The sequence below is a fragment of the Mobula birostris genome, chromosome 14 (genome assembly GCF_030028105.1).
Source record: "Mobula birostris isolate sMobBir1 chromosome 14, sMobBir1.hap1, whole genome shotgun sequence".
NCBI lineage: Eukaryota > Metazoa > Chordata > Chondrichthyes > Myliobatiformes > Myliobatidae > Mobula > Mobula birostris.
The window spans coordinates 73,939,005-73,954,678 of NC_092383.1; the positions used below are offsets into that span (position 1 = coordinate 73,939,005).

General features: G+C 41.1%; 1 protein-coding gene across 1 annotated transcript in view; it reads right to left on the bottom strand.

The window, feature by feature from the left end:
- Window positions 1-15,067, bottom strand: part of slc16a4 (solute carrier family 16 member 4) — a 102,261-nt gene extending 87,194 nt beyond the window's left edge. The window contains exon 1 of the mRNA XM_072278676.1: window positions 14,992-15,067. The gene's annotated coding sequence lies outside the window, so the exon portion shown is untranslated. The remainder of the gene's footprint in view (window positions 1-14,991) is intronic.
- Between the last annotated feature and the right edge of the window lie 607 nt (window positions 15,068-15,674).

Below are 15,674 nucleotides of genomic sequence, written 5' to 3' on the forward strand. Positions count from 1 at the left end.
TGCGTGCTATGGAACTGGTATGGCATAGAGCAGGCTTGCACACAATGGGTTGGGCATGTTGTTCAGGACTGTGAGTAAGGTAGGTAATATCAGGACTTGTTCACTAAGGATTAGGCGTACTATTTTGGGACTTAACATAGAACAGACTTGTCCTGCCTTACCAGCAAGATTCCTCACTTCATTTTATGTTAATTCCTTCAGTTTGAGTTTCTGATGCTGGTTGACAGCTGTTCTTATTTTAGACATGCACCTGTTTTTTTTCCCTTAGTTTCTCAAGTTCTCCCATTACTATACTTAGTGAGAGATGCCACTTTAACAACAAGAGTGCTGTAGATTTGAACTAAAGATCTCTGAAGCTCCAACTGAAGATTTAAGTCATCTAGCAGCTCCAGGAATAGTGAGCATTTGGAATGTCACATAAAGAACAGACAAGGAGAATTAAACACATTGCTCATGCTCCTCCTTCACACAACTTCTAAATCTGGTGATTCATTAAAAGATTTCTTAATCAGACTCGGGTTTAATATCATCGGCATATGTTGTGAAACGTTAACCTTGTGGCAGCAGCACAATGTAATACATGATAAATATAGAAAAAAAGCTAAATTATAGTAAATATATATATATAGTACATTAAATAGTTAAATTAAAATATGTAGTGCAAAAACAAAAACAAATTTTTAAAAAAGTAGTTTGGTAGTGTTCATGGGTTCAACGTCCATTTAGGAATCAGATGGCAGAGGGGAAACTTCCTGAATCACTGAGTGCGTGCCTTCAGGCTCCCATACCTCCTGAAGTGGAATGTCCTTGGTGGTGGCGATACTTGATGATGGATCTTCCTGAAACACCGCTCCTTGAAGATGTCTTGGATACTTTGAAAGCTACAGCCCACAATAATTCCCGTCATGTACAAACTCAAACCCTGTGAAACCCATTAGCAAGTCGATAACGCCAAAAATAAAATAAATGAATGTTTTTTGTTCACTGACATTGCGTTACATTTTTGCTTATGTTTTTGAAACATAAAACAAATATCTATGCAGGGCAAACATTTTCTTGCCATGTACTGTATATGGTGCTTCCTAGTTAAATGAGGTACACCGTGCCAGGCTAATGTTGACATTTTATTTGTGTCAATCCATTTATGGTGGATGTGATTTCTCCCAGAGCAAAAATACTAGGCCAATTATCCAATTTTTTTTACACTCAGTCAACTCTGTTGCGTAGGTTCTATCAACACATGTCTGCCAAGAGACTCTAGAAACAGAAAAAGTATTCTGGATTCTACCATGCAATAACTAGCAGGTAGAAAGAGCAAAAGGTTGAAAGCTATTCAAATGACCCATTGAAATCTATGCTGACACCTGGAAATCCCTAACACATAAGACCATAAGATATTGGAGTAGAATTAGGCCAGTCATCCTATCGACACCGCTCCGCCATTCAATTGTGGCTCATTTAGTTACCCTCTCAACCTCATTCTCCTGTCTTCTCCCTGTAACCTTCGATGCCCTCACTAATCAAGAACCTATCAAGCTTCACTTTAAATATAGCCAATGACTTGGGCTCCACAGCCATCTGTGGCAATTAATTCCACTGATTCACCACCCTCTGGATAAAGAAATTCCTCCTCTTCTCTGTTTCCTTCTCTATTCAACGGGATATCCTTTGATTCTGGTCCTAGAGCCCTCCACTATTTGAAATATTCTCTGCACATCCACCCTAGCTAGGTTTTTCAATATTCAAGAGGATTCAATGAGATTACCCCTCGTTCTTCTAAATGCCAGTGGGTACATACCCTGAGCCATTAAATGCTTTCCATACATTAACACTTTCAGTCCTGGGATCATTCTTGTGAACATCATCTGGACCGTTTCCCATGACAGCACATCCTTTCTTAGATATGGGACCCAAAACTGCTCATAATACTCCAATTGCAGTCTGACCAATTCCTTATAAAGCCTCAACACTACATTCTTGTTTTTATATTTAGGTCCTTTCAAAATAAATGCTAACACTGCATTTACCTTCCTAACTAACAACTCAAACTACAAATTAACCTTTAGTAAATCCTGAACTAGGGCTCCCAAGTCTTTGCATACCTCCAATTTCTGAATTCATTCCCTATTTATTCCTTCTACCAAAATGCATGACTATACACTTCCCTATGTTATATTCCATTATATCATGCATAAACTTGGCCACAAAGCCATCAATTCTGTCATCCAGATCATTAACATGCAATGTGGAAAGTAGCGGAACTGACAACAACACCTGTGGAACACCACAAATCACAGGCAGCCAACCAGAAAAGGCTCCCTATAAGACTCTTCAGGCCTCCTTCCAGTCAGCCAATCTTCTGTCCGTGCTGGTATCTTTTCTATAATACCACATGCTTATATCTTGTTTCGCAACCTCAAGTGCAGCACCTTGTCAAAGACTTTCTAAGAATCCAAGTAAACAACTTGTCTATCTTGCCTGTTATTTCCTTAAAGTATTCCAAAAAGTTTGTCAGGCAAGATTTCCCTTTAAGGAAACCATGCTGATTTTGCCTTATTTGATCATGTGCTTCCAAGTACCCCAAAATCTGATCTTTAATAATGGACTCCAACATCATCCCAACCACTGAAGTCAGGCTAACTGGCCTATTATTTCCCTTCTTCTGCCTCCCTCCATTCCCAAAGTGGAGAACAAACATTCAGGCAGTAAGCTCATGCACTGGAAACACACAGAAGCTCAGCATGAACTGCAGGAGGAGCATAAACCCTCACATATCCCATTTGGTAGCCCCAGCATTCATCTCCTGCCCCTCATGAAGAGTATGCAGACATCATATTGGTCCCATCACTTGTTGCAGAACCCACAGAACCAGAAGAGGAAGGAGTTATCCTCCAAACTGAGGAATTGCATTGGAAGAAGATGATCTGGGTGGGGTATCAATTTCTGTTAATTCCATAAATTATTACATCATTTTGCCATCCGTATCTTAGTTACTTTCTCCAACTGTACAATTCCAATACAATTTTGGCCACTAGAGCATGATTACTTTTAACTGCTTCATCATTGAGAGCTAATTGATTAGCAACATTGATCTATTTGATACTTCTCTTGAAGACTCTCCACCTTACCACTGCTGTTTCATCTTTCAAAGTGCTCCTTAAAAACCATAGAAGAGTTAGTTTCTGTCCTTGTTGTTCTAGATTTCGGAAAACAGATGTGGTTAATTGCAGTTATGGCTAGTTGATCAAAGATGATATTTTTGATGATGAATTTACCTTTTCAATGCTAACGGGAATCAGGAAAGCTATACAGGCTTGTTCACAGCATAATTGCTCAAGATGTAGGAGACGAATCCCATTAGCCTAGAACATCACAAGTTCTTCGGGAAATTTCTTAGAACCAACCAGATCAAACTGCTTCACTCTCCTTCTGATATAAGGTCAGAATGGGAATACAGAAAACTTGTTTACATTTACACCTCCTCAGGCACTAAAGTAGTCTGGGCTTGCATTCAGCAACACCAAGATATCAACAGGCATACACTGCTGTAACACGATGCTGCCAGTACTACTGCGCATTGTCAGCATTTTCCATTTTTATTTTGTTTTATTTTGAATTATTTGAATTCAAGATTCAAAACTGCACACAAATGTAAAGGAGAATGAGATAATTGTTACTCAGGATCCAATGCAGCACAAAAAAAACGATAAATCTAGCTGTAGATTAAATAATCTTGAATTCTGAACCATTAAACCACCTGTTATCCATGTTCTTCCCAAGTTCATAGTGTTCTAATACTTAAATTACTTAAATTAAACTTTTAAGAATCAGGAAGTTCTGCCGATGAACATACTGTTATGTCAACTGATAACACTGACTGATATTGGAAAATGGAAGAAACCTCTTTCATATTATGGGCCCTTCTGTTTGAGGGTATCTGCCCAACAGCAAGATTTATTATCCAAAGCATGTTCTTATCCAACCTAAGTGTTGCATAGGACAATGTAGAGCAAGCATTCCACTGGATCTCTTGGAAGCTCTTGATACTGTGTAGAGGGTGTACTACTCTGCATCTCTCCTGAAGCATCCTTGCCCTGAGAATATTTTATGGGGTGGTACAGCAAGATTTTTACTGAATATCTAACCAACACTCTACCTGCTGCAGGAGCTTTCGTGGTGTACCGTATTGATAACATTTCTCTGTATTGAACTTACACTGAACAGAAGACTTAATGGGAAGTGTAAAGTCAACTTTGCTTAGTGTTACTGCCATAAGCCTGCACAAAGAACTTCCCGCTGTCACCTTTTCTAAAGAATTGACATTGTGATCTCACCCTATTTCAATTAAGAGTTACAATGGAAAAGAGGCAGTCATGTAATTTTAATCTCTTGGTTTGCAAATGTATGAAAAATATGCTAAATATCATATCAACAAAGAACTGCTATTACAAAAACATCTATCACTGAAGAGAGAGAGTGTGGATTAGCACTTGTAGATGCCGAATAGCTTTTTGAAAATAAATAATTGTTGACTGCCAAAAGATGTGTGTTTTCTCTCCTTGATCTAGGCAGAATGTTAGAAACATAGATGGTTAATGGCAAGAATGTCATAAAATTAGTGAAACAACTGACATATTGAACAGATGTATCTTTGGCTAAGTATGCTCATTATCTTAAATTGAAAGCATGTGATGAATACACAAGAAGGCTGTGGGTAGATTTTGCCTATAGTATAATATATACACACTCTTGTTGACAACAACATGATGCACAGATTTTCTAATGTATCATTTGAAGCAGAACATTGTGTAACAGACTGTTTTTATCCCTGAGATAATCTGAACTCTGATACACAGACCAACACATGTAACCCCTGAAGATCTCCACAGTGTAATATACTTACTTGCTCTTGCAATCCCTGACATTGCCTACAATGTTCAAAGTTCAAAGTACACAAACACTCATGCAATCTCCTAGACTCCCTAGAGTGCTCTACACAGATTAAACCATGCAACCCCTGACATTATTTATAGTGTGACACAGTGACCAAATTCCACAGGACTTTATAATATACTCACACGATCCCAAGGCTGCCAAACTGTGATGCACTGACTTTCATCGTCACTGGTACCTCCCACAGTTTGGTATTGGCTGTGATTGCTTGGTATTCCCTCCCCCAGAATTTCTGCCACAGACACAGACTATATCAACATACTGGCCCTGACCTATTGCTCATTAACATGATAATATTGTTTTTCTTATCTTGTGGACTGAGCATATGTTGTATCAGGGATCAAGCTGTGTCAACGTTCGCCAACCTTCTCATCTCTCAATTTATTGTAACAAACAATATGCACCAGTATGTAGTTTTCCAGATTTCTACCTCACTTTTGCACCTTCTGAAAAGGTTTACTTATTCATCCATTCAGTTCTGTGTTATCATTTTTGAGGACGTGTCCCGGGCCCAGCACATAAGTGCAATTATGAAGAAAGCACGACAGCACCTTTGCTTCCTTAGGGGTATGTGGACGGCTAAAATTTTGACAAATTTCTACAGATGTGCAGTGTGACTGGCTGCATCACAGCCTGGTATGGAAACACCAATGCCATTGAAAGGAAAATCCTAAAAGAAGTATTAAATACAGCCCAGCCCAACACAGGTAAAGTCCTCCCAAACATTGAGCACATCTACAGGAAATGCTGTCGCAGGAAAACAGTATCCATTATTAGGGACCCGCTGCCCCAGCATGCGGGATATGCTCTCTTCTCACGGCACAGAAAGTTACTATCCCTCAATCCGTCACTTGCCCCACAACCAATGGACTCACTTTCAAGGACTCTTCATCTCATGTTCTTGATATTTATTGCTTATTTATTTATTATTATTTCTTTCTTTTTGTATTTGCTCTGGAGAAGGTGACAGTGAACCATCTTTTTAAAACACTGCAGAACTTCTAGTGAAGCTATTCAAAAACAATACTGGTGGGGTATGTATCTTCAGGATTTATACCCATATTGCAATAACTCAGGCAACCATTTTTGTGTACGGCTGCCTTAGGTGGTGTATGGAAGCCCCACAAAATATTACCACACATGCTGAGCCTCTACAAAAGGTTGAAATACCCAGTTAACTAGGAGGACACGGGACACCCTTGCAGGTGGAACTGATCTTCGCTTGAACCCTTTTCTTATCATTCCCAAGTGAAGGAGTGCTGGAGGAATTCCTTCAGATTATGATTGAAGTAAAATTAGCTTTAATTTGTAAAGAGAGTGGAGAGAATGAGTCCATTTGGGGTTTTCCCCCTCATCAGATAGTTGATACTAATTGGCAAAATATCTTGCAACTGGAGTCATCTAGCGGGCAATTAGATGTAAGCTGGACGGCAGTGGGAAAACATCCTCAGAATCTTATCTTCTCCTTGAGCCTACTTTGATGGTGCAGCAGGGGACATGACCTTGCCTACGTCCTGCTGAAATGACTCTTTCAGCAGAAAGTTTAGAGAGATCTGTACTTAGATGCATTTAGTTCATTCATCAACTCAAAAGCACAGGGCTCTGTGCTCTTCAGACTGTTCACAGGGGCACACACTACAGTGGATGTCAATTGCTGCTAGAGGACCAACAACTTTGAAAGAAGCATATTGTCTTCCTGAAGGCAATCATTTGAGCACAGTGATCAAACAGGTTGTCAGTAAAGATAAAGAAGTTAGCTTTACTTATTACATGGACATTGAAGCATGGAAATGCGCAGTGAAACGCATGACTTGCGTCAAATCAAATCTGCGAGGATTGTGCTCGGGGGCAGCCCACAAGTGCCCACAAGTCGCCATGTTTCTAGTGCTATCCTGGCATGTTCACAACCTACTAACCCTGACTCTAACTGTATACCTGTAAAATGTAGGAGGAAATCGGAACATTCGGATGAAGCAACACACAAAACATGAGAAAATCTGCAGATGCTGGAAATCCAAAGCAGCACACGAAAATGCTCGTGGAACTCAGCAGGTCAGGCAGTCATCTATAGAAACGAGTAAACAGTCAACATTTCAGGTCACGATCCTTCTTCAGGACACCTGGATGAAACCCAAAAGGTCACAGGGAGAATGTACAAGCTCCTTAACAGATGGCAGCAGGAATCAAGCACCGATCAGTGATCGCTGGTGATGTAAAGTGATAGCACTAGCTGCTATGCTGCTTGGCTGTACTTTGCAACTTTGTTAGTGTCCTTTCTAATCGCCTCTCACTAAGCTCAACAAAGCAAATGGGTACTGTGGGCGGGAAGAGGCATGTAAAGAGGGTTCAAGGAAATACAGACAAGCTGAGAGGGCAAGAATATAGCAGATCCAGTATAATGTGGAAGAAATATCAAGTTACCCACTTGACAGTACAAACCAGGAAAACAAAGTATTTTGTAAATGGGGAGAGATTGCATAATGCTGATGTTCATATGGGCTCAGTAGTCCTTGTACCCAAGTCAATGAAAGCTGACAAGCAACTGTTGCAAACAATTGGGAAAGCAAATGATATGTTGCCTCTTACAACAGTAAAGATAACTTACTGAAATTGTACAAGGCACTGGTGACACTGCACCGAGACTATTGTATGCTTATCTAAGCAAGTCTATACCAGCCGTGGAGGGAATGCTGTAAAGATTTGCTAGCTGGTTCTAGGGATAACTAATGAGGATAGATTGAATGGAATCAGCTTGTTTTCTAGAGGAATGAAAGGATACCTCATTGAAACTTAAATGTTCCTTATGAAATTAGACAAGCTGAACAGTAAGGATGTTTCACTGGCTAATGAGTCTAAAATCAAGAGTCATATCTTAGCATTTAGGACTGAGATGAGGAGAAATTTCTTCATCAAGGGAGTGGGAATTTTTGGAATTCTCTGCTGGAGGGCTGTGGAAATGTAGCTGATGAATTTATTCCAAACTGCTCAATGTAGTTCTTGCAAGAGTTGTCCCATGGAGCAGAACTACTGCAGATGCTAATGTCATTCTCCTCTATCTACAGTATATCAAAACAGACAAGATATTGCAAGTTGGATCCCCATTAATAAGTACAATTTCACCTCATCGATATGGAAGATGGTCAACAGAGAAGGGGAGGGAACGTCGACTCAGAACACGAGAGGCCTGCGTCGGGCATTTTCATGCCTTACAAGGTGCAGGTTGGAAGTCTGTGTGGGGCACCACTCCTCGCACAGACACTAGAGCAATGTGTGGTTAAGTGCCTTGCTCAAGGACACAAACACTCTGCCACAGCTGAGACTCGAACTAGTGACCTTCAAATCACTAGACGAATGCCTTAACCACCTGGCCACATGCCCAACACAACAGAGAAGGCAGAAGCTAAAGTGACACAAAAGGAGAAGATGTTCAACAATGGCAACATTGAATTTATGGAATCACCATGGAATCCAGGAAGAGCTAGTAAGGTGGATTCAAAATTGGCTCAGAGGTAGGAAGTGGAGGGTTGGTTGAAGGTTGTTTCTCAGTGTCTGAGCCCTTGTTATTCATTAATTGCATTCATGATTTGGATGTAAATGCACAAAACTTGATAAGTAAATTTGAGGATGATCACAGATTACAGGGGATTTTGATTAGTTAGGGAGTGAGCCAAGGAGTGGCAAATAGATTTCAATACAGATTGGTATGGGGTGATGCACTTTGGCAAGTCAAACCTGCGCAGAACTTATACTATGAATAGTGATACACTAGGGAATGTAATGGGCTAGAGGACTTTCAAGTACAAGTGCATAATTCAGTGAGCACAACATCACAGGTAGACAGGGTGATGAGGAAGGCACTCAGCATGCTGGCCTTCATTAGTTACGGCACTGACTACAGGATTTGGGACTATATATATTGCAATTATACAGTATAAGTCATTGATGAGGCTGTACTTTGTGTACTGTGTATATAGCTTTGTTCATCCTGTTATAGGAGGGATGTAGTTAAACTGGAAGGAGTGCTGAAAAGATTTAAGACGGCCTGAGTCATATTGAGAGGTTGGACTGGTGAGGTCTTTATTCTTTGAAATGTTGGAAAGTAAGGGGTGATCTTAAAGAAATGTTTAAAATTATGAGAGGCATAGATAATACGGATGGGTCTCCAGGGTAGGGGGAGTTTCAAAGCACAGGGTCATAGAGTTAAGATAGATAGGCAGATACTTTATTGATCTGATAGAAAATTACATTGTCACAAATAAACAAACATACAAATATTAGAAGAGAAGTAAGAAAGAATAAAAATAAGTTACCTCAAACAATCTAACAGGATGGGGCCATCACTTCCCTGGCTATAGGTTGACTCATTATAGAGCCTAATGGCCTAGGGTAAGAATGACCTCATATACCACTCTTTGGAGCAGCACAGTTGTCTTAGTCAATTACTAAAAGTGCTCCTCTGTTCAGCCAAGGCGGCATACAGAGGGTGAGAAACATTGCCCAGAATTGCCAAGATTTTCCATAGGATCCTTTAGAAACATAGAAACATAGAAAACCTACAGCACAATACAGGCCTTTCGGCCCACAAAGTTGTGCCGAACACATCCCTACCTTAGAAATTACTAGGGTTACCCATAGCCCTCTATTTTTCTAAAGTCCGTGTACCTATCCAAAAGTCTCTTAAAAGACCCTATCGTATCTGCCTCCAGCACCGTTGCCGCAACCCATTCCATGCACTCACCACTCTCTGCGTAAAAAACTTACCCCTGACATCTCCTCTGTACCTACTCCCAAGCACCTTAAACCTGTGCCTTCTTGTGGCAGCCGTCTCAGCCCTGGGAAAAAGCCTCTGACTATCCACACGATCAATGCCTTTCATCATCTCTGTTCTACCGCAGCCTCCAGTTTGTCCAGTTTGACTCCTATAGCAGAGTCAGCCTTTCTAATCAGCTTATTGAGCCTGTTGGCAACACCCATGTTGATGCCATTGCCCCAGCACACCACCACCTAGAAGATTGTACTGGCGACAGCAGACTGGTGGAACATGTGAAGGAGAGGCCTGCATACTCCAAAAACCTAAGTCTCCTCAGGAAGTACAGGCGTCTCTGGCCCTTCTTGTACACAACCTATGTGTTGGTGCTCCACTCAAATTGGTCATCCAGGTTCACCCCCAGGTACTTGTAGGTCCTCACCTTGTCCACGTCTTCACCATCAATAGTAACGAAGAGCAGTGTAGGTTTAGTCTTCCTAAGCTCCTTCACAATCTCCTTTGTCTTACTGATGTTAAGGTGACAGGGAAAAGATTTAAAAGGGACATGAGGGGCAACTTTTTCCATGCAAAGGGTGGTGAGTATATGGAATAGTCTGTCAGAGGAAATGGTCGAGGCCGGTACAATAATATCATTTAAGAAGCACTTCGATAGGAACATGGCAGGGAAGGACCTAGAGGAAAATGGACCGAATGCAGGAATTTGGGACTAATTTATCGGGCACCATGATTAGCATGGACTTGTTGGGCCCAAGTGTCTGGATCCATGCTTTATTGTTCCATGACCAGTTTTGGTCTCCTTATTTAAGAAAGGATGTGCTGACGTTGGAAAGGGTACAGAGAAGATTCGCTAGAATGATTCCGGGAATGAGAGGGTTAACATATGAGGAACGTTTGTCTGCTCTTGGACTGTATTCCTTGGAGTTTAGAAGAATGAGGGGGGACCTCATAGAAACATTTCGAATGTTGAAAGGCATGGATAGAGTCGATGTGGCAAAGTTGTTTCCCATGATGGGGGAGTCTAATATGAGAGGGCATGACTTAAGAATTGAAGGGCACCCATTCAGATCAGAGATGCGAAGAAATTTTTTAGCCAGAGTGTGGTGAATCTATGGAATTTGTTGCCACAGGTGGCAGTGGAGGCCAAGTCATTGGGTGTATTTATGGCAGAGATTGATAGGTATCTGAGTAGCCAGGGCATCAAAGGTTATGGTGAGAAGGCGGGGAAGTGGGACTAAATGGGAGAATGGATCAGCTCATGATACAATGGTGGAGCAGACTCGATGGGCCGAATGGCTGACTTCTGCTCCTTTGTCTTATGGTCTTATGGACCCCCATGTCTCTATCAGCATAATAAAAATACCTCAGAGAGACTTATAGGGATATCATCAAAAATACTGAAACCAAACTACCTGAGGAGATGTTAGGGCAGATGATCATATGCTTGATCAGTTTTAAGGAGCATAGAGATAGAGGTATATAGAAAGGAAATTTCTTAGCTTTGGACTTTGGAAGCTGGAACTCCATCTCAAAATAGTGGTGATTAAATTTGGGACGATTAAAAGCCAGATTAGACTTCTATAGATAACTCAGTGGGCTCTAAGCCTGGAAGAGATTAGTAAATTAGGGGTGAGTGAAAATGAAAATGGAATTGAAACAATGAGAACTCAAAAGTCAGGAATACATGTGTTTCCCAACACTCAATATAACTGCCAATTGTAAATAACCTTTCCAACTGATTACCAGATTTCTTGAACCCTTTAGTAAATAGACGTTAAGATATAGGAGAAGAACTAGGCCATTTGGCCCACTGAGACAAGTGATCATAATTGATTTTATTTTCCCTCTCAGCCCCATTCTCCTGCCTTCCTCCCATAACTCCCTTACTAATGAAGAACCTATCAATCTCTGTTTTAAATTTACCTAATGACTTACCATCTGTGGCAATGAATTCCACAGATTCAGCAACTTCTGGCTCAAGAAATTCTTCTTAGCTCTGTTCTAAAGGGACATCCTTCTATTCTAAGGCCTTGCCTTTATGTCCTAGACTCTCCCACTATTGCAAACATCCTTGCCATGACTACGCTCTCTGGGCAGTTCAATATTTGATAGATTTCAATGAAATCTGTCAACTTCATTCATCTAAATTCCACCAAGTACAGGCCCAGATCCATCAAACTCTCCTCATATGTTAACCCTTTCATTCCTGGGATCTTTCTTGTAAGCCTCCTCTAGAAACACTCCAATACCAGCACATCCTTTCTTAGATATTGGGACTGTAAACTGCTTGCAGTACTCCAAATGTGGTCTTACACCAATGCCTTATAAAGTCTCATCATTCCATCCTTGCTTTTTATATTATAATCCTCTCAAAATGAATGTTAACATTGCATTTGTCTTCCTTACCTCCGACTCAACCTGCAAATTAACTTTTTGAGAATCCTGCATGAGGACTCCCAATCTCTTTTTGCATCCCTTTTGTGGAACCTGTGTGTAAACTGATTGCTGAATTTCCTGCAAAGTTACCCAAGCAATGAGGTGCTTTGGATATATTGAGGAGATGTTAAAAGCATTGCTTAAGAGCAACTTTTTTCTTCTACTGACTCCAAAGAAAAAAAACATAGTTACATCTTTAATAAATAATATCAACAAGCTTGCACTAAACCAGATTACCAACTATTGCCAAAACACTGAGATATTTTGAATGAAACTGAGCGCACCAAATCTCTTTCCATTTGTGATTGAAAGCAAAACAGTAAAACTAAGGGAAGGGTGGATTCAGTGAAAATATGTTTCATCATTTTGAAAGTGATTTGTAGGAAGGATATGAGGTTTATTATTTATAAGACATTTTATTAACTAATGAGGCTACTTTTAGCTCCACTTTTCCCCAGGTGAACATAAGTACACAATAAAGATGTGGAGAATTTATTGTTATTGAATTTGGAAAGACCACCCTTGATGCTTGAACTGCAGAATTTCTGCTTGGTTACTCAGTACTTGACAACAAAAAAGGTAAGCCCTGGTCTCTGGAAAAATGTCCCTTGATATTGTGAGGTGGAGGGAATGCAATCATCACTCCTTACAACTGCTTGCAATTAAAAAGGTGCTTATGAATTAACTAAACAAACCAGAAGGACAATATCTTTGCAATCCCATCCCTTGGTGGAGTGTAGATGGCATTTTCTTGTGCAGAATTATCAGCCACCAATTATGATTATGATTACCACAAAATTGTGGCAACAGCACTTGTAAAGCACTTCAAAAGACATTCCAAATCCATTGACCTCAGTCTTGATTATACTCAAAAAATGAAACTCCGTATCCTTCTCAGCTAAAGACTTACAACTATCTGTTTGAAGAATGTACATCTTATCCTGGTCTTAAATGACCGGATCCTTATCCTGACTCTATACTTACTAGTTCCAGGTTCCTGCAGGAGAAGACAACCTTATAGTACATTTTCATCTTTTGAATGGACTTAAGGATGAAGAATTGAACTATGTTCTTTGGTCTCTGGAGCCATTTCACAAAATAAAACATTATTTTCAAACCCACTCTGTTAAGATTCTTTCATTTTCTTTCAGAGTATATTTTGCCAAGAGTGTTCTTGTTATTATAAATTCCATATATTATATGCAAATCTCAGTTGTTTTAATCTCTAGTAGGTAACTAATCAGCCTCTGTATGCAATGCAGAGATAAATCTGGTGAATCTGCATTGCCTCAATTTGAAAACTAACAAATCCCTTTGCAGGACTGCATACGTGTGGATTCAATTTCTAACCTGTTTGAGAATATTTTAGAATTCCTTTCAGGATGAAGTGATTTATTTAAACACTGTGATTCATCTGCACTAGGGATAGGACGAGCTAAGACACTGATTTCCTCTCCTATTTACCTCTCCCTCAGAAACGTTCCCCATGGCAAAGCCTTTACCCTTCAATTAACACCTGCTGTGGAGCTTTTGATGGGACCGTGTACCTGCGTTTGGGCATCGGAGATACCGTTTAAATTGAAGTTTTCCTGACTGCCTTTAAAGTTATTTTAAAACATGGAAATGAAAAACTCCAGTGAATGGACAAGTGGATTTCGGGGGGGGGGGGCGGGGGAGGAGAGAAGTTTGATGGGTCAGTCGGGGTAGAGTTTTAGTCCGTACCCACACGTCCTTTCCTCATCAGGGGACAACGAGAAAATTACTGGAAATCCATTACTCAGGCAAAGAAGTTCCTGCATTTTAGCGCAAGTGTTAATTTTTCCCCTCTCTCTTATGGGGAAGCTGGAAGGAGTTTGAACACTCTCTTCACACTCTTCGCTTTGACACAAACGCCACCCCGATACAATGGTCTACACTTTACCATGACAAGCTGAAACACGCTAACTGACGTGATTGTAACCAAGGAGCGACCTCCGACCATCTAACCCACACCTGATGCAGGGGTTCGATTCGAAACATCCACAGACACCACTGGACCCCCTAAAGTTATCCAGCAGATTGTTAATCTGGACTGGCCGACATGTCTTTTGCAAACGGAAAGCACCCGTTTAGCAGTTAAAAGTTGGCCTCATTGAGGGCTGAAATCAAAATTGGACGAAGCGACCCACAGACAAAAAAAATAGCTTCACTACCTTTTTAAAAAAAAACAGTTCTTCCGTCTCCTGCGTTCAGTGGTTCTTGAATGATATTGCAAGTTCTTCCACGTATTAGGCAGACACAGAGTTTACACGCTAGCTTCCCCTGTCCGCTGTGCGCTCATCGCTGATTCATTCACAAATATCGGAGATCCAAAAACACACCTCTACCCAGCACAACAGTAGAACTTTTTCACCCTGTACATATACTCATTCAGTTTGCCAATTATATCCATTCAGTTTGTGATCTCACAGAGCGAGCGGACGATCTTCAAGAACCTACCGTGTACTATGCACCGCGTGCCGGGAGAGCGGAGAGCGGCTCACGTCTAATCCTCTTCAGGCGCTGGGCACCACAAGGACGGCTTTGTATGGAGACATGGCCCTGTGAGCATGTGACTGACGCTTTAAACAATATCAAAACCTAATCTGCAGTTTTGGCCATCGCTTTCTAACGCCGCCAGTGCGGTGTCAACGCCAGATCTGACTCAGGTCTACACTGACCAGCTCCTGACATCGACACTGTGCGTTTGAAGATGATTCTCACCTGCTGCCTGTCTCTACCACTCCTCCCTACAGCCAATATTTAACAAAAAGTTACACATGAATGTGTAAGTTTTAATTATTTAACCGCTGGCTCACCTTCAAGACGTGTCTCGCCTCTGCCCTTGCATGTTTTAGCTCCTCCCCTTCCTCGGAATCTTCCTGCACCCACTCAAATCTCGGTCCACCTCGAAGTATATCACCTTCCTTTCCGGGTGGCGTTTTGCGGGCTTCTGAGGTAGCTGATGATTGAGGGAACCCAAGACTCTCCCATGGATGGGGCAATATGGGATTGACGTAGGGGTGGGGGTGTGGTGGGCGGTTTGAGAGCTGGTCTATTCTTTCTGCTGCTTAGGTCGACTCTAGTCGTGGCCTCCTGGTACTTGGTGCTATCCCTGAATTCTCCTTCTCCATTTCCAGTTGTTCCCAAGGAATCAGTGGAGTTGTTGTATTTGTTCATGAACACTTTGCTCACCTTGAATCATTTCCTCTGTTTTCCTGGCAATATCTTCATTTGTCAGAGCCCAAACTAGAATGTCTCTTTTGGGAACCTGGTCTTGAGTGCACAAGCAACATGGTTGACCTTGTAGCTCCATCTGTACCTCATAACATCTTCCCATAAACCACATGCCCACCCCATGTCTGGTAATATTTTACTTGGTTTGATAATATCTCCCCATATACCTCATCTCCAGCCTATGTTCGATAATATCTCCCTGTATAACTCATGTCTACTCCTGTTTGATAATATCTCTCTGTATACGTCATGTATAACCCTGTTT